Source organism: Lissotriton vulgaris, chromosome 3_1, assembly GCF_964263255.1.
Source record: "Lissotriton vulgaris chromosome 3_1, aLisVul1.2, whole genome shotgun sequence".
In the NCBI taxonomy this organism is placed as follows: Eukaryota; Metazoa; Chordata; class Amphibia; order Caudata; family Salamandridae; genus Lissotriton; species Lissotriton vulgaris.
The window spans coordinates 1019877060-1019901308 of NC_141689.1; positions in this window are offsets into that span (position 1 = coordinate 1019877060).

Consider the following 24249-nt stretch of genomic DNA (forward strand, 5'->3'; position numbering starts at 1 on the left):
AATCCCGCTCGTACCGATTTTGTAGAGCTCCCCAGGGGTACACTGAAAGTCCCAGCATTTACAGCCAGGCCCTCAAAAGACAGCTGGATGCCTTCCAGCTACCAGAGGGAGTGGTGTTGATCCAATATGTCGACGATATCCTTTTGGCGGCCGACACCACCCCGCTTGCAACGACAGCCACTGTCCAACTCCTACACTTCCTTGCAGAAAATGGCCATAAAGTCTCCAAAAAGAAGTTGCAGTTCTGTCAGCCACAGGTGACTTACCTAGGCCATCTTCTGTCCAAAGAAGGGAGGAAACTTACCCCTGACCGAATCCAAACCATCCTAGACACCCCCATCCCAAAAACACAAAAACAGGTCCGCTCTTTGGTTGGCCTAACCTCTTTTTGCAGACAGTGGTTGCCTAATTATAGCCTCATTGTGAAACCATTACTTGCCCTGCTGACCAAAGATGTCCCCTCCCCGCTTCCTTGGACCACTGAGTGTCAAGCCTCCTTTAAGGAATTGCGGGATGCACTCTGCTCAGCACCCGTCCTCGGAACGCCGGATTACTCCAAACCCTTCTCCCTCTTCACCCACGAAAGGGAGGGATGCGCATTGTCTGTCCTGACTCAATCAATTGGCCCTAAGCAGCGCCCTTGTGCCTACTTCTCCGCCACTCTTGATCCTGTGGCCAGAGCCTTACCTGCCTGCCTTCGAGCAGTAGCTGCCGCTGCTGTCTCTATCCGTCAGAGCGAGGGAATTGTACTTTCCAACTCCCTCACTGTATTAGTGCCCCATGCAGTAGACACCCTTTTGAACCAGACAAAGACCCAACACCTGACTAGCGCACGACTGACAGGGTACGAGTTGACTCTGCTTGCACCCCACATCACACTAAAGAGATGCACGACTTTGAATCCTGCCACATTGTTACCCCTGCCTGAGAACGACCCCGACGTTCCTCCCATACACGACTGTGTGACCCTCACAGACGAACAGACTAGGAGTAGGGTTGACCTCCGAGACACTGCTTTCACTGACCCCGATGGAGAGCTATGGGTGGACGGCTCATGCATCAAACTCCCAGATGGCACCACTTCAGCTGCCTATGCAGTCACGACAGCCCGAACAGTAGTTGAGACAGCCTGCATCACACAACGATCTGCCCAGGCAGCAGAGCTGATAGCCCTCACCCGAGCATGCATCATAGCCGCAGGGACCACCACGAACGTATATACGGACAGCCAGTATGCCTTCGGAGTGGTCCACCATTTTGGGCTCTTGTGGAGGGAGAGGGGATTCCTGACGTCCCACGGTACCCCAATCCTCCACGGAGATTTAGTCTCCGCTCTGATTGAGGCAGTTCTCCTCCCCAAACGATTAGCGGTGATCAAATGTCAGGCACACAAAAGGGTGACAGACTTAGTCGGACAAGGGAATGCATTAGCCGACATCACTGCACGAACCACAGCTGAGAATAGGACGGTGACACGCATATATGTGACCAGGTCACAAGCAGAAAAATGGAGTGACACAAGGGAAATGATCAGAGACATACAGTCGGCCAGCACCCCTCACGAACTGACTAAGTGGGCAAGGGTGGGTTTGAAGGACGAAGAGGGTTGCTGGCGAACGAAGGATGCAAACAAATGGTTGCTGCCCGACTCATACCTGATCCCCATACTGACAATGGCACATTCCCCCGCACACATAGGATCTGCACCCATGATCGAACTCATTTCCAAAGTCTGGCACAATGACAAAATCCCCGACTCAGCCAGACGCCTAGTTCAGCAGTGCCTTATCTGCCTGCAACACAACCCCGGGAAAGGAACTGTAGTGCCCCGGGGAGGGTTTGGGACCCCCAATCACCCCTTTGAGGTCCTTCAGATGGATTACATCCAACTAGAGAGATGCCAAAACCTGAAGTATGTACTAGTCATTGTATGTGCCTTCAGTAAATGGGTAGAGGCCTATCCAACCCGTGACAACACTGCCATGACTACTGCCAAAGTACTACTGAAAGAATTCTTCCCTCGCTATGGCCTTTGCCGAATTTTATGGAGCGACAATGGCCCCCACTTCATAGCTGAGGTTATCCAATTAATCCTAAAGGGGTTGGGGGTGAAGCAGCGGTTTCATGCGGTCTTCCACCCCCAATCCGCCGGTCTAGTGGAACGCCATAATGCCACACTGAAGCTGAAACTGGCAAAAATAGTGGCCACCACTGGACTTAACTGGCCGGATGCCCTCCCACTGGCCTTGTTATCGATGCGCTCCACTCCCACCAAGCACCATCTGACCCCCTACGAGGTCGTGTTTGGGCGACCGATGAATCTCTGGACTGCTCCCAAACCGACCTCCATTCATGACGTCCCGGACGTCCTACTGTCTGATTATTTGTGCAAGTTAACTAAAACGTTGTCTGTCATTCATCAACAGGTGCAGCAGGCCATCCCCGATGCTTCCAGGGGCCCCGGCCACGACATCCAACCGGGAGATTTCGTATTGATACGAAATTTCCAGCGAACCAAGAGTCTGGAACCTCGGTGGACGGGCCCCTGGCAAGTGCTGATCACCACCCGAACGGCACTCCGAGTGGAGGGGAAGAAGCACTGGCTGCACGCGCATCATTGCCGAAAGGTCTCTGCAAACCTGGCCACGACAGAAAACGTCAGCACCCAAGAAGAGCTCCTGAGCAAAGACCGACCGATATTGGACTGTTATCCCGATACTGAGGCACTCGAACTTGCAAAATTCTCTGATCCCACTGTGCCATCCAGAGAAGGGTATTTCCTGCGTCGAAAGGAGGGAGTTTCGGCTAAGTAGGCCACGGACTAAGTTAAATCTCAGAACGGTGACCTAAACACAATCAAGGGTTGCCGGGAGAGAAGCTAAACGAAGTCTGTGGTTCTGCCCGCTACCGAGCCCCCTTGAAGGTGATGGAAGCGCCAGATAAGAAGATGATGGAAGCGCCAGATAAGAAGATGATGGAAGCAACAGGAAATACCCAGTATAGAAATCCAAAGACTGACAACTTGCACAAATCAAAGACAATCGCACTCCTCATTGTCTTCCTCTTCTGCCTCCTCCTCATGACCTCCTTCTGGATTCTGGAGGAAAGCACACCGGCTCATGAGGCATTGCTACCTACTGCACAGCCGACCCCCCTGAAAGAGCATCACCTAATCTCTCTGTCGCCTCAGCTCCGAGAAAGGCGCAGGGAATTCTGGAACAATTCCTTCGTGCAACTGTTGCACCAACACAACCTTGCTGCGAATGCTACGAACTGTTGGATCTGCGGGTTGCTCCCGCATGCCACTGGACACTCTATTCCCTTCATCCCTTCACCCTTCTCAGTTCACGGCTCTTGCCTCGCCTGGCTGATCCTCATGCAAGAGAGCCACAAGGACAACGCCACCTCCAGCCGGACAGTGTCACACTTCTACTCTGGGTTCTGGCTGAACAAAACAGGAAAGACTCCTACTGCCCTGTGTCCTGCGCTCGCCGGCGCCACCTTCCTCAAAGACATTCCAGCCAAGGAACGAGTCGAAGTACAGGTGCTCCACAATCCAGCCAGAACCACCTTCTCTCATCTGCAAAAACAAACTACCGCCACTCTGACTGTGGCCCTGTCTGTTATCAATGTCACCGGCCTTGTGTGCCTAGAAGGCCAGGGAACGCAACTGGTGGGTCACAGCGCCTGCCGAATCACCAGAACATTGGACTCAGCTGACCCCCCTTCCTTTGTTGCTTCTCCGAACATGTACTTTGTGTGTGGCACCAAAGCTTACACCTGGCTCCCGAGAGGTTGGAAGGGCGCATGTTACATTGCCTTCGTTCTTCCACCCACATATGTAGCCCCTGCCAACCATCACCGACAGAGGCGTGCAGATGACGTTGGACAAGCCGACTCCACCGGAGCACAGTTCCTAGATGCAGCAAAGGGACTTGTTCCTCTGTGGGGCCCAATGGCAAACAGCCGTGCTATCCGGCACCTGACCCAGGCAGTAGAAACAACGATCAACATCACTGCCGGTATCCTCGCCAACAACACTGCGGAACTTCAGGCGGTCCGCCTTGTGACCCTTCAAAATAGACTTGTCCTAGACGTGGTCCTAGCCAACCGAGGAGGAGCATGCCGCATCATCGGATCCAGCTGCTGCACATACGTGCCTGACAACTCGCCTTCAGTCTACAAAGCCATTGAACACCTCCACAGACTTTCCTCAGAGGTTCACCAAGAACAAGAAGGATGGTCGCTTGGGAACTGGTTTTGGGACACTTTGAAGAATTGGGGTTGGAGGTTGTTTTCCTTCGTGCTGATACCTGTTGTGATCTTATGTGGGTGTTGTTTAGGTATCCAATGTCTGCCACCTTTGTGCGGCCTTGTTTCTAACTGTATGTGCCCAAAGACTTTGGACTTCCGAAATGAGCACATGAGTCCCCTCTATGAAGTAGAAATACGTGGCCTTATGGGGATAAATCCAAACTGACAAGTTGGCGAGATATGTTAAAAGGGAGGACTGTGGAATTTTAATTTGCGATCTGAACATCATCTGCGCCAGCTTGTCACCTATGTACTACATGCACGGCGGCTATTCTAGGTCACCTATTTACTACGAGCACGGCAGCCATTTTAGGTATCATGGTCTCCCTGTCCACGATCGAATCGCCAGCACGTCCCTCTGACCCAGCAAGCATCCTCCGCGCACCCTGGCTCCCCCTCCCTCCTCCTCCTTATGAGCATGACCCTTCTGCATGACCCTGTCCTTGGGAGTCACGCCAACGCCTGACCAACACCTCCTCTCCTCCCATGAATGCCCCTCTGTTGATAAACCTCCCTCCTGCGCTGGATTGTCCACGCAGCATGAATACCACTCCATTGATGGCCCCTCACCCCGTGTCCGACTGTCCACACAGGTCCGAGGCCATTGCCTAAGCCGGGAGATATCATTTACTGCCCTTTATTGTATGAGGTCGCTCTCCTTCAAAGGACCCTCTATTGATCCAGGCCTCCCCACCCCCCTGTGATATGATCAGGCGCACACATCCTAAGACTCGACGGAACACTCAGCTGCGTGATGGTCCCCTCCTCTTATCAGCAGGTTGAGGACCTCTATTGTGAAGGTATATGGGGGTGGGATTGACACTAGGATTACGGGGATGTCTTTTTCTTGCTTTACAAAGATCTGATTGTATTAAAGAAAGGTCACATGCCATAAACCAGTGTATAAGAGGCCAGGCCTCCGAGAGGCTGTTAGAGCACCTCGAGATGATACCTTGTTGTCTGATCTGATGTGTTCTGCTCCGTCGGAATAAAACTTCTGTTTCCTGCCTTCTGGTCTCCGGCGCCTGCCTCATTGCTTGGTAAACTTGAATGGTACAAGGGCGGTTAGCGCCGGGCAAATCTTGAGAAAGGTCTTAGCCCTACCTTTTTCCACAAGAAGCCCTCTCAAATTTGCATTGTTTTTCGCGTGCTGTGTGCCTGTCTAGCGCTTTGCCTAAATAGCGCTGTAACTTTCAATTTCTGCTTGTTTAGTGATAGCTTGCATAGCGCTTTGCCTAAATAGCGCTGTAACTTTCAATTTCTGCTTGTTTAGTGACTTCATTTCTGCTTGTGTACATTGACTGCGCATTTGTCAATAGCGCTCCGCTCTGCTCCTCCCCCGCCTCCATTTTGCGTGTTTGTTGTCGTCCTCGTGTGCCCGACCCGCCTCCCAGCTGAGACGCCCTCCCACTAACTTGTAAAAGCGTTCCTCGCCCTGCAGACCCTGTGACTCGCTCCTCCTCACGGTCGGAGTGGTCGCTCCCTGGCAGACACCTGGTATCGTAGCGCTGCTCCGTGTCAGAAGCCCTCTCAAATTTGCATTGTTTTTCGCGTGCTGTGTGCCTGTCTAGCGCTTTGCCTAAATAGCGCTGTAACTTTCAATTTCTGCTTGTTTAGTGATAGCTTGCATAGCGCTTTGCCTAAATTGCGCTGTAACTTTCAATTTCTGCTTGTTTAGTGACTTCATTTCTGCTTGTGTACATTGACTGCGCATTTGTCAATAGCGCTCCGCTCTGCTCCTCCCCCGCCTCCATTTTGCGTGTTTGTTGTCGTCCTCGTGTGCCCGACCCGCCTCCCAGCTGAGACGCCCTCCCACTAACTTGTAAAAGCGTTCCTCGCCCTGCAGACCCTGTGACTCGCTCCTCCTCACGGTCGGAGTGGTCGCTCCCTGGCAGACACCTGGTATCGTAGCGCTGCTCCGTGTCAGAAGCCCTCTCAAATTTGCATTGTTTTTCGCGTGCTGTGTGCCTGTCTAGCGCTTTGCCTAAATAGCGCTGTAACTTTCAATTTCTGCTTGTTTAGTGATAGCTTGCATAGCGCTTTGCCTAAATAGCGCTGTAACTTTCAATTTCTGCTTGTTTAGTGACTTCATTTCTGCTTGTGTACATTGACTGCGCATTTGTCAATAGCACTCCGCTCTGCTCCTCCCCCCGCCTCCATTTTGCGTGTTTGTTGTCGTCCTCGTGTGCCCGACCCGCCTCCCAGCTGAGACGCCCTCCCACTAACTTGTAAAAGCGTTCCTCGCCCTGCAGACCCTGTGACTCGCTCCTCCTCACGGTCGGAGTGGTCGCTCCCTGGCAGACACCTGGTATCGTAGCGCTGCTCCGTGTCAGAAGCCCTCTCAAATTTGCATTGTTTTTCGCGTGCTGTGTGCCTGTCTAGCGCTTTGCCTAAATAGCGCTGTAACTTTCAATTTCTGCTTGTTTAGTGATAGCTTGCATAGCGCTTTGCCTAAATAGCGCTGTAACTTTCAATTTCTGCTTGTTTAGTGACTTCATTTTTGCTTGTGTACATTGACTGCGCATTTGTCAATAGCGCTCCGCTCTGCTCCTCCCCCCGCCTCCATTTTGCGTGTTTGTTGTCGTCCTCGTGTGCCCGACCCGCCTCCCAGCTGAGACGCCCTCGCCCCTCCCCCCCCACCATCCATTTATGGCCAATGGTCCCACGCGCAGCGTCCACGCGCTTCGGCCGCGCCGAAGGTGCGCCAAAGGTAAGCCTGTCTACGCCCGTCCGCGCCTGGACCGCGCCCAGCGCCAGACCCCCTGCCCCTCGTGCTGCCCAGCCCCCCGCATTATCTACGATGCCGCCACCCTCCTAGCCCTTAACCCCGGTCGCGCCCCCAACTGCGTCCAAGCCGCTCCTGGACACACCCATGGACCTTTCTCCTGCTTCTCCTGCAAATTCAGCGGCACCGACAAGATCTCCGCTACGACCGCACCACAGATTCCCGACCCCAACCACCTACAATGCATCCTCCTCAACACCCGATCAGTCCACAGGCACGCCATTGACCTATGGAATCTACTAGACACCATTTCCCCGGACATCGCCTTCCTCACGGAAACATGGATGAATGCTTCCTCCGCACCAGACATCACCATTGCCATCCCTGAAGACTATAAGATCACTCGCAAAGACCGTACCAGCCACACAGGAGGAGGAATCGCTATCGTCCATAAGAAATCAATCCGCATATCAACCAGCTCTGACGCCAACCTCGCCAACTCCGAACACCTTCACTTCCAGATCCACATCGACCCCAAAACCACACTCAGAGGCACCCTCCTCTACAGACCACCAGGACCCCGCGCAAAATTCAGTGAAGACATCACGGACTTCATCACCCCACACGCGCTCCCCTCCAAAGACTACATCCTTCTGGGAGACCTCAACTTTCACCTCGAAAAGATCAACGACCGCAACACCGCCACCCTCGTGGACAACCTCGCCAACCTCGGACTCAAACAACTAGTCACTTCCCCCACCCACATCGCAGGTCACACACTCGACCCCATCTTCACATCCAGCAACCATGTCTCCTTCAGCCACACCACGGACCTCCTCTGGACTGACCACAGCTGCGTTCACTTCACCTACAACAAACGTAAACCCAGCATCCACCTCCAACCTACCCTGCAAAGAAACTGGAACAAAATCACCACGGACCAAATCTCCGCATCGCTCCTTCAAAACACCCCAGCCCTCTCTTCTAACGCTAACGAAGCCGCCGCCAACCTCACCCTATGGTTATCCAACACCGCTGACACCCTAGCACCACTGAAAAAACGTCAAAGTAAACCTGGCAACAAGAAGGCCTCATGGTTCAACGATGATCTCAAGAAGTCCAAGAAACTCTGCCGCTCCCGTGAAAAGGCCTGGAAAAAAGACCCAACCACCAGCACCAAGGACGCCTTCAAAAACGCCACCCGCACTCACCACCAACTAATCCGAAAAGCCAAGAAAACAGCATTCAAGGATCGACTTGACAACAACGCTCACAACAGCAAGGAACTTTTCAACATCGTCAAGGAATTTTCAAATCCCTCGGCCAACTCCAACGACATCACCCCCTCTCAAACCCTCTGCGACTCCCTAGCCTCATTTTTCCACAACAAGATTGCAGACATCCACAACAGCTTTGACAACCAACCTGGAAACCAACCCACCCTACCATCTGCTGATCATCTTCCCCCCGTGAACACCCTTAACGACTGGAACCCAATCTCCACTGAGGACACCATCCGCCTGATGAATTCCATCCACTCAGGATCCCCCACAGACCCATGTCCTCACCACATCTTCAACAAAGCTGACTCCGTCGTAGCACCGCACCTCCGAGACGTCATCAACTGCTCCCTCAACTCCGCCACCTTCCCGGAAGACTGGAAACACGCTGAACTCACCGCCCTTCTGAAAAAACCCACAGCGGACCCCACCGAACTCAAAAATTACCGCCCCATCTCGCTTCTTCCATTCCCGGCCAAAGTCATCGAGAAAGCTGTCAACAACCAGCTCGCCGCCTTCCTCGAAGCCAACAAATCCCTCGACCCCTCACAATCTGGCTTCCAAGCAAAACACAGCACTGAGACCGCCCTCATCGCAGCAACAGACGACATTCGAACTCTACTGGACAATGGAGACACAGTCGCCCTCATGCTCCTTGACCTCTCTGCAGCATTCGACACAGTCTGCCACAGCACCCTTTTACAACGCCTCAATAACATCGGAATCCAAGGAAAAGCACTTGAATGGATCACCTCGTTCCTCACCGGAAGAACCCAGAGAGTCCGCCTCCCACCATTCAAGTCCGAGGCCTCTGAAGTCATCTGCGGCGTACCTCAAGGATCCTCACTCAGTCCCACCCTCTTCAACGTATACATGAGCCCCCTCGCGGCCATCGCCCGCCAACACAACCTCAACATCATCTCTTACGCGGATGACACTCAACTGATCCTTTCTCTCACCAAGGACCCCAGCACCGCCAAAACTAACCTACACGAAGGAATGAAAGAAGTCGCCGAATGGATGAAACAAAGCCGTCTGAAACTGAACTCAGACAAAACAGAAGTCCTCATCTTAGGTACATCCCCCTCTGCATGGGACGACTCCTGGTGGCCGGAAGCCCTCGGAAAAGCACCCACCCCGACAGACCACGCACGGAACCTAGGCGTCATCCTGGACTCCTCACTCTCAATGAACAGACAAGTCAACGCCGTATCCTCCTCCTGCTTCAACATTCTTCGCTTGCTCAGAAAAACATTTCGCTGGATCCCCTCCGAAACAAGGAAAACAGTCACCCACGCTCTGGTCACGAGCCGGCTGGACTACGGAAACACCCTCTACGCAGGTACTACCGCAAAACTCCAGAAGAAACTCCAACGAATCCAAAACGCCTCAGCCAGACTCATATTAGACATCCCACGCAACGAACACATCTCTGGTCACCTTAAAGACCTCCACTGGCTACCCATCAATAAGAGGATCACTTTCCGACTGCTTACCCACGCACACAAATCACTCTACGACATCGGTCCAGAATGCCTCAACTCACGACTGTCCTTCTACACCCCCTCCCGCCAACTACGTTCTTCCAGCCAAGCCCTCGCCACTGTACCTCGCATCAACAAGACCACCATGGGAGGCAGATCCTTTTCATACCTGGCTGCTAAAACATGGAACTCACTCCTCGCTTACCTTTGCCTTACCCAGAACCACCTGGCATTCAGAAAGCAACTTAAAACGTGGATATTTGACAAGTAATCCTCCCCCCCTTCCTAAGCGCCTTGAAACCCTCTGGGTATGTAGTGCGCTATATAAATTCTATGACTTGACTTGACTTGACGGAGCATCTGAATCAATCAAACACTCACACCCAGTCAAAAGATCTGGGTTTAATCCATCACCGTTCTTTAGCCCACTCTGCCACCCCAGTTCAGACATGGCTATATGCAAATCAGTCTGACCCTGTGCCTCATGGGAACAGTCCAGCCCGAACTGCCAAGCCATGTCTTCCCTGGACCGGAAACAAGCTTCCGAGGACCAGTTTCTGGCATTCCAGCCGTCTTCAGCCCGGCTTGCTTGAATCCAGTGGCAAAGTGAGCAAGGGACTCACGTCTGAGTATACCCTGCCACACTTATGGCGGCCAAAAGCGGTACAAAAGGGGGTGGTGATGGACGGAGCATCTGAATCAATCAAACACTCACACCCAGTCAAAAGATCTGGGTTTAATCCATCACCGTTCTTTAGCCCACTCTGCCACCCCAGTTCAGACATGGCTATATGCAAATCAGTCTGACCCTGTGCCTCATGGGAACAGTCCAGCCCGAACTGCCAAGCCATGTCTTCCCTGGACCGGAAACAAGCTTCCGAGGACCGGTTTCTGGCATTCCAGCCGTCTTCAGCCCGGCTTGCTTGAATCCAGTGGCAAAGTGAGCAAGGGACTCACGTCTGAGTATACCCTGCCACAATTATGGCGGCCAAAAGCGGTACAAAAGGGGGTGGTGATGGACGGAGCATCTGAATCAATCAAACACTCACACCCAGTCAAAAGATCTGGGTTTAATCCATCACCTTTCTTTAGCCCACTCTGCCACCCCAGTTCAGACATGGCTATATGCAAATCAGTCTGACCCTGTGCCTCACTAAACAGGTAACGTTCATGAAAGTAAACTATCAGGTATAATATCATGTTCTAAATAGCTATAATCTGTGCTAGGTAGATAATACGACCTGGTTACCCTTCTGTTGAAAATAATTCCCGTCTTTTCCTATTAGCAACCTTCTTTGATTAAAAATATAAATGAAAAACTGTCTTGCTGAAACAAGAGGTCTTAGGTGGGTGAAACTAAGTATGTGAGATTAGAAAAAAGGTGTATGATGTTGTATGATGTTGTAATATAAATTCTACTACTCATTTGGCTAAGGCTATCTGTATGCCTTCTTTGGATTCCACGAAACAGGGAATTCTAACTTGGGGAGTGTCTTCAGGTGGTCTGTTACTGCACAGTGTCAAAAATGTCATCCTGGCATGTATTGAATCAACTCGCCTCATAAATGTTCAGTAGAGTGATAGAAATTCAAGTAAAATGAAATGATGGAATATGTCTTCTTTGTGTGAGCTTATCAAAAATGCAGAACTAAGACATGACTTTTTTACTTCTAGATTTTTACTCCTTACCCCTGCCCAGCATACTACCTTGGCCCTGACGAAGGTGCGGCCATATTGGCTTTCCACCGAAACGCGCGTCGGCACGTTGTCCCAGGAATACGGCAACCCGTTCCAAATACATCAGGACCCGTATTAATACCACCTTCCTGGTTGAACCCCCCGTTTTAGGCAACTTATTTAAGATCTATTGTTGTCTACGCCAGGACTATAAGAATGGATGAATGAGAGTTGAATGTTTCTATCGTAGTTAGGAAAATCCCTGTGTGAATGAGTGTGGTAGTTTGTTTGAAGTGTGGGCAGATCTTAATCCTGAAAAGAATTTTGTCTATGTGTTTTGCGAAATATCACTGACTATTTAAATTTATACATGTATGTCTTTTGAATATATTTAAGAAGAGAAAAATAAAAAAATATGTATTTTTTCAAAACATGTTGTTGAGTTTGTTTGGAATGACTTAGTTTTGTCCTGTGCAGCCTCAGCCTCTGGGCTAACCACCCCCTCACTTTATCACAGTAGGATCCCCTAGCTGGGACCTCTATAAGTAATTGGCAGGGTACCTTCTATTTTTCTCTATACAGTTGTTCTTCCCCCTTGGCCTGCCTATATCTCTAAGAAACCCTACGGGGAGCCCCCTTCTATTGTTGTTGTTCCTGTGCCTCATGGGAACTTCAGTCCGTCTGCCATCGAATCGAGGAATGGGATCGCTGGCCTTCAAGGTGGCGGCCCGACGATAGGCATTACAATGCAACCGCCACTATGGCGTTCGCAGTGCCTATCTTTTACATTGCAGCAGGTGCTGCTGGCTGCATCATCTGCCGCAATATAAAAACTGACATGTCAATCAATCAATCATAGCATTTGTAAAGCGCGCTACATACATGTGAGGGTCTCAAGGCGCTGGGGGGAGGGGGGGACTGCTACTGATCGAAGAGCCAGGTCTTGAGGAGTCTCTTGAAGGTTAGAAGATCTTCGGTTTGTCGTAGGCCGATGGGGAGGGTGTTCCATGTCTTTGGTGGCGAGGTGGGAGAATGATCTGCCACCAGTGGTCACTCTTCGGGTGTGGGGGACAATGGCGAGGGCGTGGTCTGTGGAGCGGAGCTGACGGGCGGGGGTGTAGAAGCCGAGTCGTCTGTTGAGGTACGCCGGTCCGGTGTGGTGGAGTGCCTTGTGTGCATGGGTGAGGAGCTTGAAGGTTATCCTCTTGTTGATGGGGAGCGAGTGCAGGTCTTTCAGGTGGGTTGTGATGTGGCTGTGGCGGGGTATGTTGAGGATCAGTCGTGCGGAGGCATTCTGGATGCGTTGCCGTCGTGACAGGAGTTTGGCCGGGGCTCCTGCGTAGAGTGCGTTGCCATAGCCCAGTCTACTGCTGACTAGGGCTTGGGTGACCGTCCTTCTAGTTACGGTGGGGATCCACTTGAAGATCCTGCGAAGCATGCAGAGGGTATTGAAGCAGGTGGAGGTGACGGCGTTGACCTGCTTTGTCATGAAGAGTGTGGGGTCGAGGATAATCTCTAGGTTTCATGCGTGGTTGGTGGGTGCTCCTAGTGCCTTTGGCCACCAGGAGTCGTCCCAGGCAGATGGGGTTGAGCCGAAGATGAGGATCTCTGTCTTGTCCGAGTTCAGCTTCAGTCGGCTGTCCCTCATCCAGTCGGCGACAGCCTTCATTCCTTCGTGGAGGTTGGTTTTGGCTGTGTGGGGGTCCTTGGTGAGCGAGAGGATCAGCTGGCTGTCGTCGGCGTAGGAGATGATGTTTAGGTCGTGCTGTCAGGCGACGTGGGCGAATGGTGCCATGTAGATGTTGAACAGTGTTGGGCTGAGGGATGAGCCTTGGGGTACGCCGCAGATTATCTCGGTGGTTTTGGAGCGGAAGGGGGGAAGCGGACGCTCTGTCAGGTCCCATATCTGGGGGCTGAGGGGAAAGGGGCCCACTATGGGCCTCCAATGTCCCTTTCCTCAAACTTTTCCATGGCGGGTGAACCCCCATGGATATGCTGGCGGGTAAGGGTTATCGTAAGCCCTACTATGGTGCCTGGTAGGCACCACCAGCATTGCAGGAACCTTGAGCCCCTCCGCCGCACTGGCGGGCTCAAGTAGCCAGTAGGGTGCGTGGCAGTTGGTCTTTCCGACTGCCAGGAAAGCACCTACCATTGTGATATGGTTGGCGTTGATGCAGTCACTGATGGCAGTGGGACCGCCATTGGCGGGGTGACGTGGCGGTTCCACCTTCATTATAATCACCCCCTAAGTTTGGTGTGCATGCAAATCATACATTGCCAACCCCTGGTAAGTTGCACCACTACTGCTAAAAAAGGCCAATGGAGGTACCAATGGGTGCGGTGGACTGGCCTCAAGGATCTTGTGACTTCAGTGACAGTCACTGTCGATCTAGGGTGTGCTTCTTTGTATGCCTGCTCGCAAGACTGGAGGTGAACTGCAGTATGGATTGTGGTGGACAGGCCTTCCAGGTTAACTCACACTTGCCACCGTTTGGGTCCACCTGCGGGTGCTAAGACACCAGGGCTTCTAAGGTCTATCGGGCCTTCTAAGGTGTAGCATCGGAATGAGCTCTGTCAGGAGTGCTGTCTGGTGGACTGGTCATGAAGGCTGAAAATGGTGCTCCAGTTCAGAATTCAGCAGCTCTGGCCAGAGTGCCACATCCTCTCCCACACTGAACACCATAGTGCCCCACTGAGAGAAACTTGCACTGCCTTCAGCTACAACTCAATTATGCTGCAACTAAATTCAAATTATGCACTAGACAACAGTAAAATGCTGCCTGAGAAAAAATGAATAACACCCTGAAAAAAGCAAACACTCATAAGGAATGCAAGAATAAGCAAATCATGTGAAATGTATTCAGGAACAACATGGTTACCGTAACAGTTTTAAACTCATTATTCAGAAATCAGTAAGTGATTTTGCCTGAAAAATTCAGGACATGGCTACAGGACCATGAAGGGACCCTTTTCAATGTCCATCGCTTATATCCTTTCAAAATGTAAGCAGTTCGGTTAAAAAAAAAAATCACATCCCCGAGCACAGAGCTGCAGCACACATTTTATACGCTAAAATAATTAAAACTGTTGAAAACGATCATATTAAACATTTTCACTCCACTCATCAACCAGGTATTGCAGTCCCTTTAGAAATTGTGCACTTCCCGTGGGAAAACAATGTTGTTCAAAGAAAGGAAAAAAAAGAAAGTAGTTCTAATGTGTGTGGGTGTAAATAACAATCTGGCCTGTCTGCTGACCACTCTGTATTGCTCGATTTAGGTATTTCATTTTTTTTCTCTCCGTCCCGAGGTTTTTCTTTGGAATTATAAAACAGTCAGTAAATGAGGAAATATCCAGCCAGTGTTTGCCTATTTTGGATCCATTTCACAGAGAAACAAATGAAGAAAAGGAGATGCAAGAGAGAGTAATAAGAGCTCTTGAAATCAGAACTTAAGGAGGATCGGAACAGAGACAGAAATGGGTATGAAGGAAAAGAGACAGTTTTTTCCCCTTCTCTGCTCTTCCCAGGACTCCGAGCCTTCCTGCAGCATAATAAAGGGCAGAGGGCGGGTGGCCTCTTTGACTCCAGGCAGGTCAAGTGCAGGGCCATTAGGTAGCGCTTTCGCGTGCTAATGGCCCTGCTGAATAACAGAAGGGAGAGGGGAAATTCTTTTGTCCCCTCGTCCCCCAAACCCTTGTCCCCCGTGTCCCCCCCACTCCAAAATCTGGGGGGAACATATCCCCTGCGTCCCCCACACTTCCTACGCCCATGGCCAGTATGACTCACGGGTGGCGGGAAGGACGATGGGTTGGGGGGTCGAGGGCGAGGGGGTCGTGCATGGATGCGCAAAACAAAAACGTAGCTTCCCGACGGGTCCAGCGTCTCTGACCCATGCTCTTCCCAAGAATCAGGAAGCACAGCCAGGCCCCACAGACCAATCAATTGGTAGTCACCCAGGCTCCCCTGACCAATCACAACGCTGCAATGCAGCATTGCGATTGGTTTTGAGCATCCTGGTTTGATGCGCAAGCAGGGACTGGGGGCCTGAGCATGTTCTCCATGTAAGCTATAAATGCAGCCTGCATGGAGAAAGGGGAAAGTGTGCATGACTGGTTTGGGTGGCCCAAGAGGGCCGACCAAAACAGTCACTCCGCACTTAGGAGTGGGCAAACCACGTGAGCAGCCCCGTCCACCCACCTGCCTGCAAAGTAGCACAAACATAAAATGATAATAACTGAAAGTTATTATCATTTTATGTTTACTCTTCTCGCACTGCTAGAAAGCAGTGGGGTGACCACTAGCGGCCCGTGGAGGGTGTTCCATGGGGCGGTAGGGCAGAGCTGGGGACGGGCAGGGTGGGTAGTAGTAAACACTGGAATGTGGATGATTGGAGGTAAGTAAACAATTACATAAATAAAACAAATTTCGTGGCCCGCGTAAATGCGATGCAGCGCTCGCTACGCAATTTGTTTTATTTATTTAATTGTTTACTTACCCCCAGGGACCCCCAGTATTCAAGGGGAATTTGTTCCCCATCTGCAAACGCACCGGGGGTGCGTTTGCAGAGTGGTGCAAGGAGGGACGTGGCCTCCGGTGAGATCCCGTTTAAAAAAAAACTAAATTTTTAAGAAGGGGGGCTGTGTGGCCCCCCTTCTTTTTTTAATTTATTGGCCCTGGGGACCCCATTCCCCAGGGCCTGCCCCCAATTTTTTTTTTAAAAAGTCGAAATCAGGAAGGAGGCCGCGTGGCCCCCCTCCCGATGCCATAATTTGCCCCGGGGACCCGATCCCCCATGTGGCATTGCTTTTCCACATGGGGAGCAGCTAACATGATGCTCCCCCTGTGGAAAAGCAATCTGCTTTGCTATTTGGAAGGTTTCCTGCTCTCTCTTCCAAATAGCAAAGCAGTTTGCAATGACAAGGTGCGAGCCGCGAGGGTCCCGCCCTGTCATTGCAAACTACAGTGTCCCGGGGTGGGAACCCCAGGACACTGCAGGAGCCGGCCCTGGGGGGTGGCGGTCCCCAGGGAACTCGAGGGCTCCAGGAGGGGGGCTGCGTGGACCCATCCACCTTTTTCAAAGCCCCGAGGGGTGGTGGTCGCCGGGGCTGGGGGGTCCATCACGGACCCACAATTTAAATATTTAGAGCCCCGGGGAGTTGGCAGTCCCCGGGGGGCGCGTGGAGGGGCTTGAGCCCCCCACACAGGGTATTTTATTTTTAAAAAAGCACGGTGGTGGTGGTTCCTGGGGCTGCGGGCGGCCGTGAGCCCCCGCCATTCTTTTCAAAAAGCCCCAGGGGTGGCAGTCTCCAGGGCTGGGGGGGACCTGAGAGCCCCCCCACCTAATTTCAAGAAGCCCCAGGGTTTGCTGCCCCCGGGATGGGGGGGCCTGAGAGCTCCCCCACACAATTGAAAGAAGTCCCAGGGGGTGGCGGGCCCTGGGGCTGGGGGGGCCTGAGAGCCCCCCGCACATAATTAAAAAAAGCCCTGGGGGTGGCAGTCCCCTGGGCTGGAGGGCATCTCAGGGCCCCCTTTACATAAGTATTGCCCCCAGGATTTGGCGCCCCTGGGGACCAATTACCTAAGAAGCGCGGGATCCTGCGTTTCGTTTTTTTTTATCGACAAGATCCGCGCACCCTGCGTGGATTTTGCAGATAAAAAAAATAGAACATTTCAGCGGGGCCTTTGGGGTTCTTGTGGGACCCCGTGAACAGGCCTAGCGGGTCAGGGTGTTTCTACCCTGCCCCCTTTTCGCGTTTTGTGTGTTTTTTATTTAGGTTTCTTGTGCCTTGGTTCTATTGAGGCACAAGATGGCTGCCAACACTTCCTGATTTGGAGTGTTGACAGCCAATTAGAATACAGCTCATGCTCGGCAGGGTGCGCAGATCCTGCGCGGCCATAGATATATATGTACTTTTAATTGTGATTTTCTCAGGAACTACTGAATGGATTTACACCATTTAAGCAAAAGGCACACGTCTGAACCAAAGACTACCTCTTTGCCAAATTTGGTGTAATTCCGTTCAGCAGGTCGGGCTGTAGCCGCAATGAACGGTTCCTATTGAAAATTGCATGGGGAAAACACGTTTTGCGTTCCCCCTTTTTTCTCGGCCCCCGCTTCATGAATCACCCCGAGACTTTCAGGATAGGAGTGGACCTGAGCGCCCCACTAGTTTTGAAAATTTTGCAAAGATACGTCAACCGGCGCCAAAGTTATTCCAAATAGAATGTTGCGGATTTCCTATGGAAAATAGATCCTAACTATAACTACCTACTGGCAACCTCCAGTAGTTAATATATATATTTTTTACCAAGCACACTTCCTCACGATGAAGGACGGCACCGACTCCGTGAGTTTACTCAAGATTGAAGTTTATTTTTCAAAGCTGCTGAAAATGTATATATATATATATATATATATATATATATATATATATATATATATATATATATATATATATATATATATATATATATATATATATATATGTATTAGGTCTCAATTTCTGCCCTAACACCAACTTTGACTATGCTTCTACACGGGTAGATGTATTTCTCTTCATTAGAAAACTAAAACTCAGAAAGTTTCACACCCTAAAAAATCTAGGAGAAGATAAACAAGACAAGCTGGCAGCCTCTGATTCCTCCGGCCTACAAGTTGGAGAAATACCAGCACTTTGGGCTCTACACAGCTTGAATAATGAAGACGATTTGAGTTCTCAAGCGCCAACTCAAACAAAACTAAGGGAGTTGACTTTATTGCAAAAAGGTGCTGGGGAAAGCCCTTTCAAACCGAAGTCAACCTTTATGCCATTGATGCCACGAGACGCAATCGACGTCTTTCATGATCGCATCGTGGAGGAGATAAAAGATTTGAATTGCTCTATTGATCGAAATAGAAGGCGCACACAGAACCAACGAGAAGTTTCTTTGAAAAAGCTGACTGATAAGCTAGCCAATGATGCCTCTATCATAATTAAAAAATCTGACAAAGGGGGCAATGTGGTCCTGTGGCCCAAACAACAATACGATGCAGAAGCCAAGAGACAGTTAAACAACTGTGAGTGTTATGAGCAAATAACATGGAGCATATACAACAAAGCGAAGGAGAACATTAAAAAGGAACTATTAAAATGGAAATCAGAGGGTTTGATATCAAATGAAGAATACAAATTTTTATTCAACACTCACCCCCGGTTACCCTTCCTTTATTTGCTACCAAAAATCCACAAGAACACCACCCCTGTTCCTGGACGCCCTATAATTTCGGCGTTAGGAAGCATGACTGAGAATGTGGGCTCTTACATTGACTTCTATCTGCAGGACCTGGTAAAAGCTTTGCCCTCTTATTTGAAAGACACTGGGGATTTTCTAAGACACCTCAACAACATAACTTGGTCAAAGGATTGGATCTTACTAACTCTGGATATAGAGTCTCTCTATACCAGCATAAGACACGAATGTGGCCTGCGTGGTGTTGAATACTTTTTAAACACACGTCCTGCTGAATATGCTATGCATAACAAAATGTTAATGTCTCTTATTTCATGGTGCTTGAATAATAACTACTTTTCTTTTGAAAAGAACATGTATAGACAAAAACAGGGGGTAGCCATGGGGGCTTGCTTTTCCCCGAGCTACGCGTGTCTGCACGTGGGTTTTTGGGAAAAGCAGGTCCTCATGAACACACACAGGGACATGTTTGAAAATAATGTGATATCATGGCTTCGTTATATAGACGATGTTTTCGTTATTTGGAAGGGAAGCATGCAAAGCGCACAAGAATTTGTCAACCTGTTAAACATTAATGAGTTTAATCTTCACTTCACTTCCAACATGAGTGACTCCAAATTAGAATTTTTGGATGTCCAGATACAAGTAACTGACGAGACACTCATTACCTCAGCCTACAGAAAACCTTCTGCTGGTAATGCAATATTACATGCATCCAGCGCGCATCCACGTCACTTAATAGCTAGCATACCCTACGGGGAATTGCTACGGCTTAAGCGTATCTGCAGTACATCGGAGCAATTCGATGTCTGCAGTCAATTATGCTTAGAGCACATGCGCAAGAGAGGGTATAGTGAGGAAATTCTGAAAAAAGCCATGATAAAAACAAGTGAAAGACCCAGAACTACCCTACTACCTAGCACCAGTGAGAGTAACACGAGCACAGCGGATGAGAATAATTCACCTAGACTCATCACCACTTACTGTAGACAGGAACGCAAAATACGTAACATCATAAACAAAAATTGGCCCATAGTTCTAACCGACCCCATTCTGAGAAACACGTTGCCAGAACATCCCAGCGTGACGTTCAGGAAATCTAAAAACATGGCTAATCTCTTATCAAGGGAGATTCCAACCGGGTCCACCAGTATTCAAACTTGGATGCCCACAAGCAATGGCTTCCGCAAGTGTGCCACTTGCAGGGCATGTAACTTTGGAGCCAACACTGCCACATACAAAACCCCTTTTAAAACAAAAGAAATATCCATCAGGGGAAAATATGACTGCCGCACTGAGTACGCCATATACGTCCTCACATGTACATGCGGCTTACGGTATGTAGGCAGTACAAAAAACCCTGTCTACATGCGTATCCTACAGCACATTCGTGCAATCATTAACTGTGATCCGGCTTACCCGGTAGCCCGACATTTCAAGGTGAGTCACAATAAAAATGTGAACTGTTTGACATACTTTGTAATTGACCAGGCACCGGTGTTAAAGCGAGGTGGGGATAGGTACAAGACTTTGAGGCAGTTAGAGACCAGATACATCCTGAATCTTAACAGTAAGCATCCTAACGGCCTCAATGATAGGGAAGACATACATACCTTCCTTTAACTCAAATCTAAATGGTCCTGCCTGATTCTCCATCTCCACTATCATGTAATCACTAAATCTGTATCCTTTCCGGGCGTAGTGTAATAGATCAAGCTAATAAATGCCCTAGTGACTCATACAAAGTTGACCACGAACTTATGATCAGTTTTTCTATCCCGTTAATTTTACCTCTCTCGTTAATCATCATTTTTAAAACCTCCCACAATTTTGGTTGCACTTATAACACTTAGCACTTTACAGTTGGGATTGCTGTTGGAGCAAGACCAAGTTGTGCAACCCTTCTGGGTTGCCAAATGGGCAAGGGATAGGTTTCTATCCCTGTTTATATGGTTCAGCACTGGCACTTTAATACAAGCAAATATTTGTACATTGTAACGTGACATTGGATTGTAATACTTGAGTAAGCTAGCTCCAACTATAATGAATGAACTAGATACACTAAGGCTATCTCAGCGAATGTGGAACACACTGCCATTTTTGCACAATGTATTTTTTAGCATAATATTTATTTATTTATGCATTATAAATTATTACCATGGACTTTTATATATTGTCGCTTTAGAATTTTAACATATTTATATGTTATATATTTGATGCATTGGTGTAAATAATTGCTTCGCTGTACAGATATGTGTAGCAATACCCCTTCTTTTAAAAAAAGTGTCATTTATATAGGAATATGCTGCTAGCTCACTGTTACACACATTTTTAACACGCATTTACGCGGTTATAAATGTACATCGTTACTTAATTGTTATTTTAAATATTTGTGTTCAGGTGCCCTGTACAAATATGCTGCCAAGATTTACAAATAGCCCATAGACAGTGCCCAATGGTATGCACATGTGAAACACCTCACATTGGTAGTCTACTTTCTATGTTTATGTATAGATCACGTGGTGTCACTGTGAATTGAAAAAAATGAGTGTGTGCCCTATTTAAATGAAAAAACACTGCATGTCCGTCATGTGACCAAGGGCAGACCCTGCCCGAAACGCGTCATGCCAAAACCTAAGCTGCAAAATGGTTGAATAAACGCCTGCTGTGACACTCTGCAATTCGTGTGGTGGTCCGTATTTTCTGTGGGTTCAACCTGGAAACAGAATTCGATCCATATATATATATATATGTATATATATATATATATATATATATATATATATATATATATATATATATATATATATATATATATATATATATATATATATGAAACACGTGACTCCTCTGAATTTCTCGGTGTTTCCGGCGCCTGCTCAGCACACCAGCAAACAGAAGGGAGACGGACCACGCAACATCAGCATATCGGTATTTTTATTCGGTACACAGAAAGCAGCTACGCGTTTCTGGCAAGGTATGTCCTTGTTCACGCTGCCTGATATATAAATATTCTCACTGAAAAAACCATAGGTTTCACAAACGTTATAGTTAGGAATTAGCATTTAAAAAACCTTGCAAATTAATTGAAAAATGCATAGGTTTCACACAAGTTATAGTTAGGAATTAGCATTTAAAAACCATGCAAAGGTTTTGTATGAGAGAAATGTTCAGCTAACTATAACGTGTGAAAACTAGGGTTTTTTCAATGAATTTGCATGGTTTTTTAAATGCTAATTCCTAACTATAACGTGTGTGAAACCTATAGTTTTTTCAATGAATTTGCAAGGTTTTTTAAATGCTAATTCCTAACTATAACATTTGTGAAACCTATTGTTTTTTCAGTGAATTTCAAAGGTTTTGTAAATGATAAGTTATATATGTATTAATTATTATGTCTTTCTTTTTACACTAATTTCTTATATTTTTAATATAAATATTTATTTGTATTTAATTTTTTAGATTATATTTCATATTCTTATTATAAAATAATAACAAAACTAAATTGCAAAGTAATTTTTGGATTAATTATTGCTTGACTTCGGTTGCAAGTATAACACAACTCCAGCAATGCTCTGGGGCCCTATGCTCACAAAGCTGTATCAATCCTTACACCTGCTTCAAGCATGTGCAAGGTTTTGACGCAGCTTAAGCTCAAAAGTGACTGAATGAAATGTTATACATTTCACCCAGTCACGTTTAGGAGGCGTTGCTGCACCCCCCTTCTGCACAGGAAAGCCTCTTCTGGCGCATGGCTTTACAATGTAATGCACCCTCCAGATGCGTCACATTGTTAATAGTACACACCATGGCACATCTTTTGCACCACCACTGTGTCACAAAAGTGACGCAACGGCTGTGTAAAAGAGGCACAAGGGGATTGTAAATCCGCCCCTAACACATACAAATTCACCCAGGCAGTTTCACCAGCAGCGCAAATTGAAGCATAGACTTCTAATATATTTATGTACATATGTTACATTCAAGTGCTTTGCACATACTACAGTATACTATAGGTAAACACCTTATAGATTTATGCTGTAGCACTTCCTTATAGTTCTGCACTTTCACATTCTCCATACACTAGTAATATATTCATTCATTCATTTATGAACTACACATTCATTCTGACAAACTTTTACACACTAACATAGAAATATAGTTCTTTCTTTGACCAGTGAAGGTAGTTCTAAAAAGAACAGTTTTTTTGTTTTTAATTCTTTTTTGTGTTTTCTCAACAAATTCCAAGCGGAACAAAAGAATGAAAAAAAGAACAACTAATGTCGAGGACAGCAATGATCCTGTATCCTGCGTTTTATCAGGTCGATAGACTGTTCCCCATAACACAAAAGTTTATCGCAATAAATGCAAAGAATTGTAACTTTATCAAAGTCCCTATCAATATGTAGGTGTGGACTGCTTGCTGAAAATGCTGCCGCAGTTGATGTGCTTGGTGTAGCAGCAGGTGGGGTCTCGTGCAACCTCCGTCTTTCAGCTCAAGCAAAGTTCTTGGGGTGCAAGTTTTTCACGTGTCGCACCATATTTGCTGTGCCAAAGGAGTATTTTTTACATGGATCACCCCTTGAAAGAGTTGTTTGGCAAATTTTACAGGTTACTTTTGCAGCATTAACCTTTTTTTGACCTTCTGGAAAAGTGAAAAACTTCCAAATTAGAGCTTCTTTCCTCTTCTTTGGAGGATCATCACAAATGAAATCTCCCTCTGAAGAACTGCTGGAAGATGACTCCATTGCTCTTATTATGGTGATCTTCCTTCTATTTGAGAAGATTCTCACAACAAATGCTTCTTCTTAGAAAGTCAAAGTCGAATAATTATAATGAGGCGGAACATTCAACACTCGCAATAGGAAAAGTTACGAACCAATCAAATCTCTACTTTTAAAGTCACATGGCTTTGCGTACGCTTATGATGCGCTTGCGCTGCTCTTTCAATACGAGTACGCATGATCTTCTACCACGATTTGTGTAATTCTTTTTAAAAGTAATATAGTATTATTAAAAGTATTTAAAAAAAATTATAGTTATCCCAAATGTCTGCCCTTAGTATATACATTAAATACATAAATAAATGTTTTAAACCAAGTAGAAACATTGCCCCCTTTCACGTACAGAACGCCGGACATGACGTAACACCGAAGCTTTAATGCGACGCGTAAGGTCAAAGCATATTTGTACTGTATGCACGGGTACACGCTGAGTATGATAAACATTACAAACTATGGTGCAATCACCCTCTCAGTGACAAATCAGAGCTCAGGGTGCGCTAAGGAGAATGATTAGAAGTCAGTTTCAGTTTTTTAACGTCTTTATTTCGAAGTTTTTCTTCATAAAAGACAAGCATGTAAAATCTTTACAAAAAATACACAAGTATATACAACCATTTACAAACAATTTAGACTATCATAGATCATACTTTTAAAAAATCAATTAAATTACATCGAAAGACGATTTTTCCAAAATTAATACAAATATAAAATATGATTCAGAAATACATAGGTTTGGGAAAACTCCCTTGTCTTT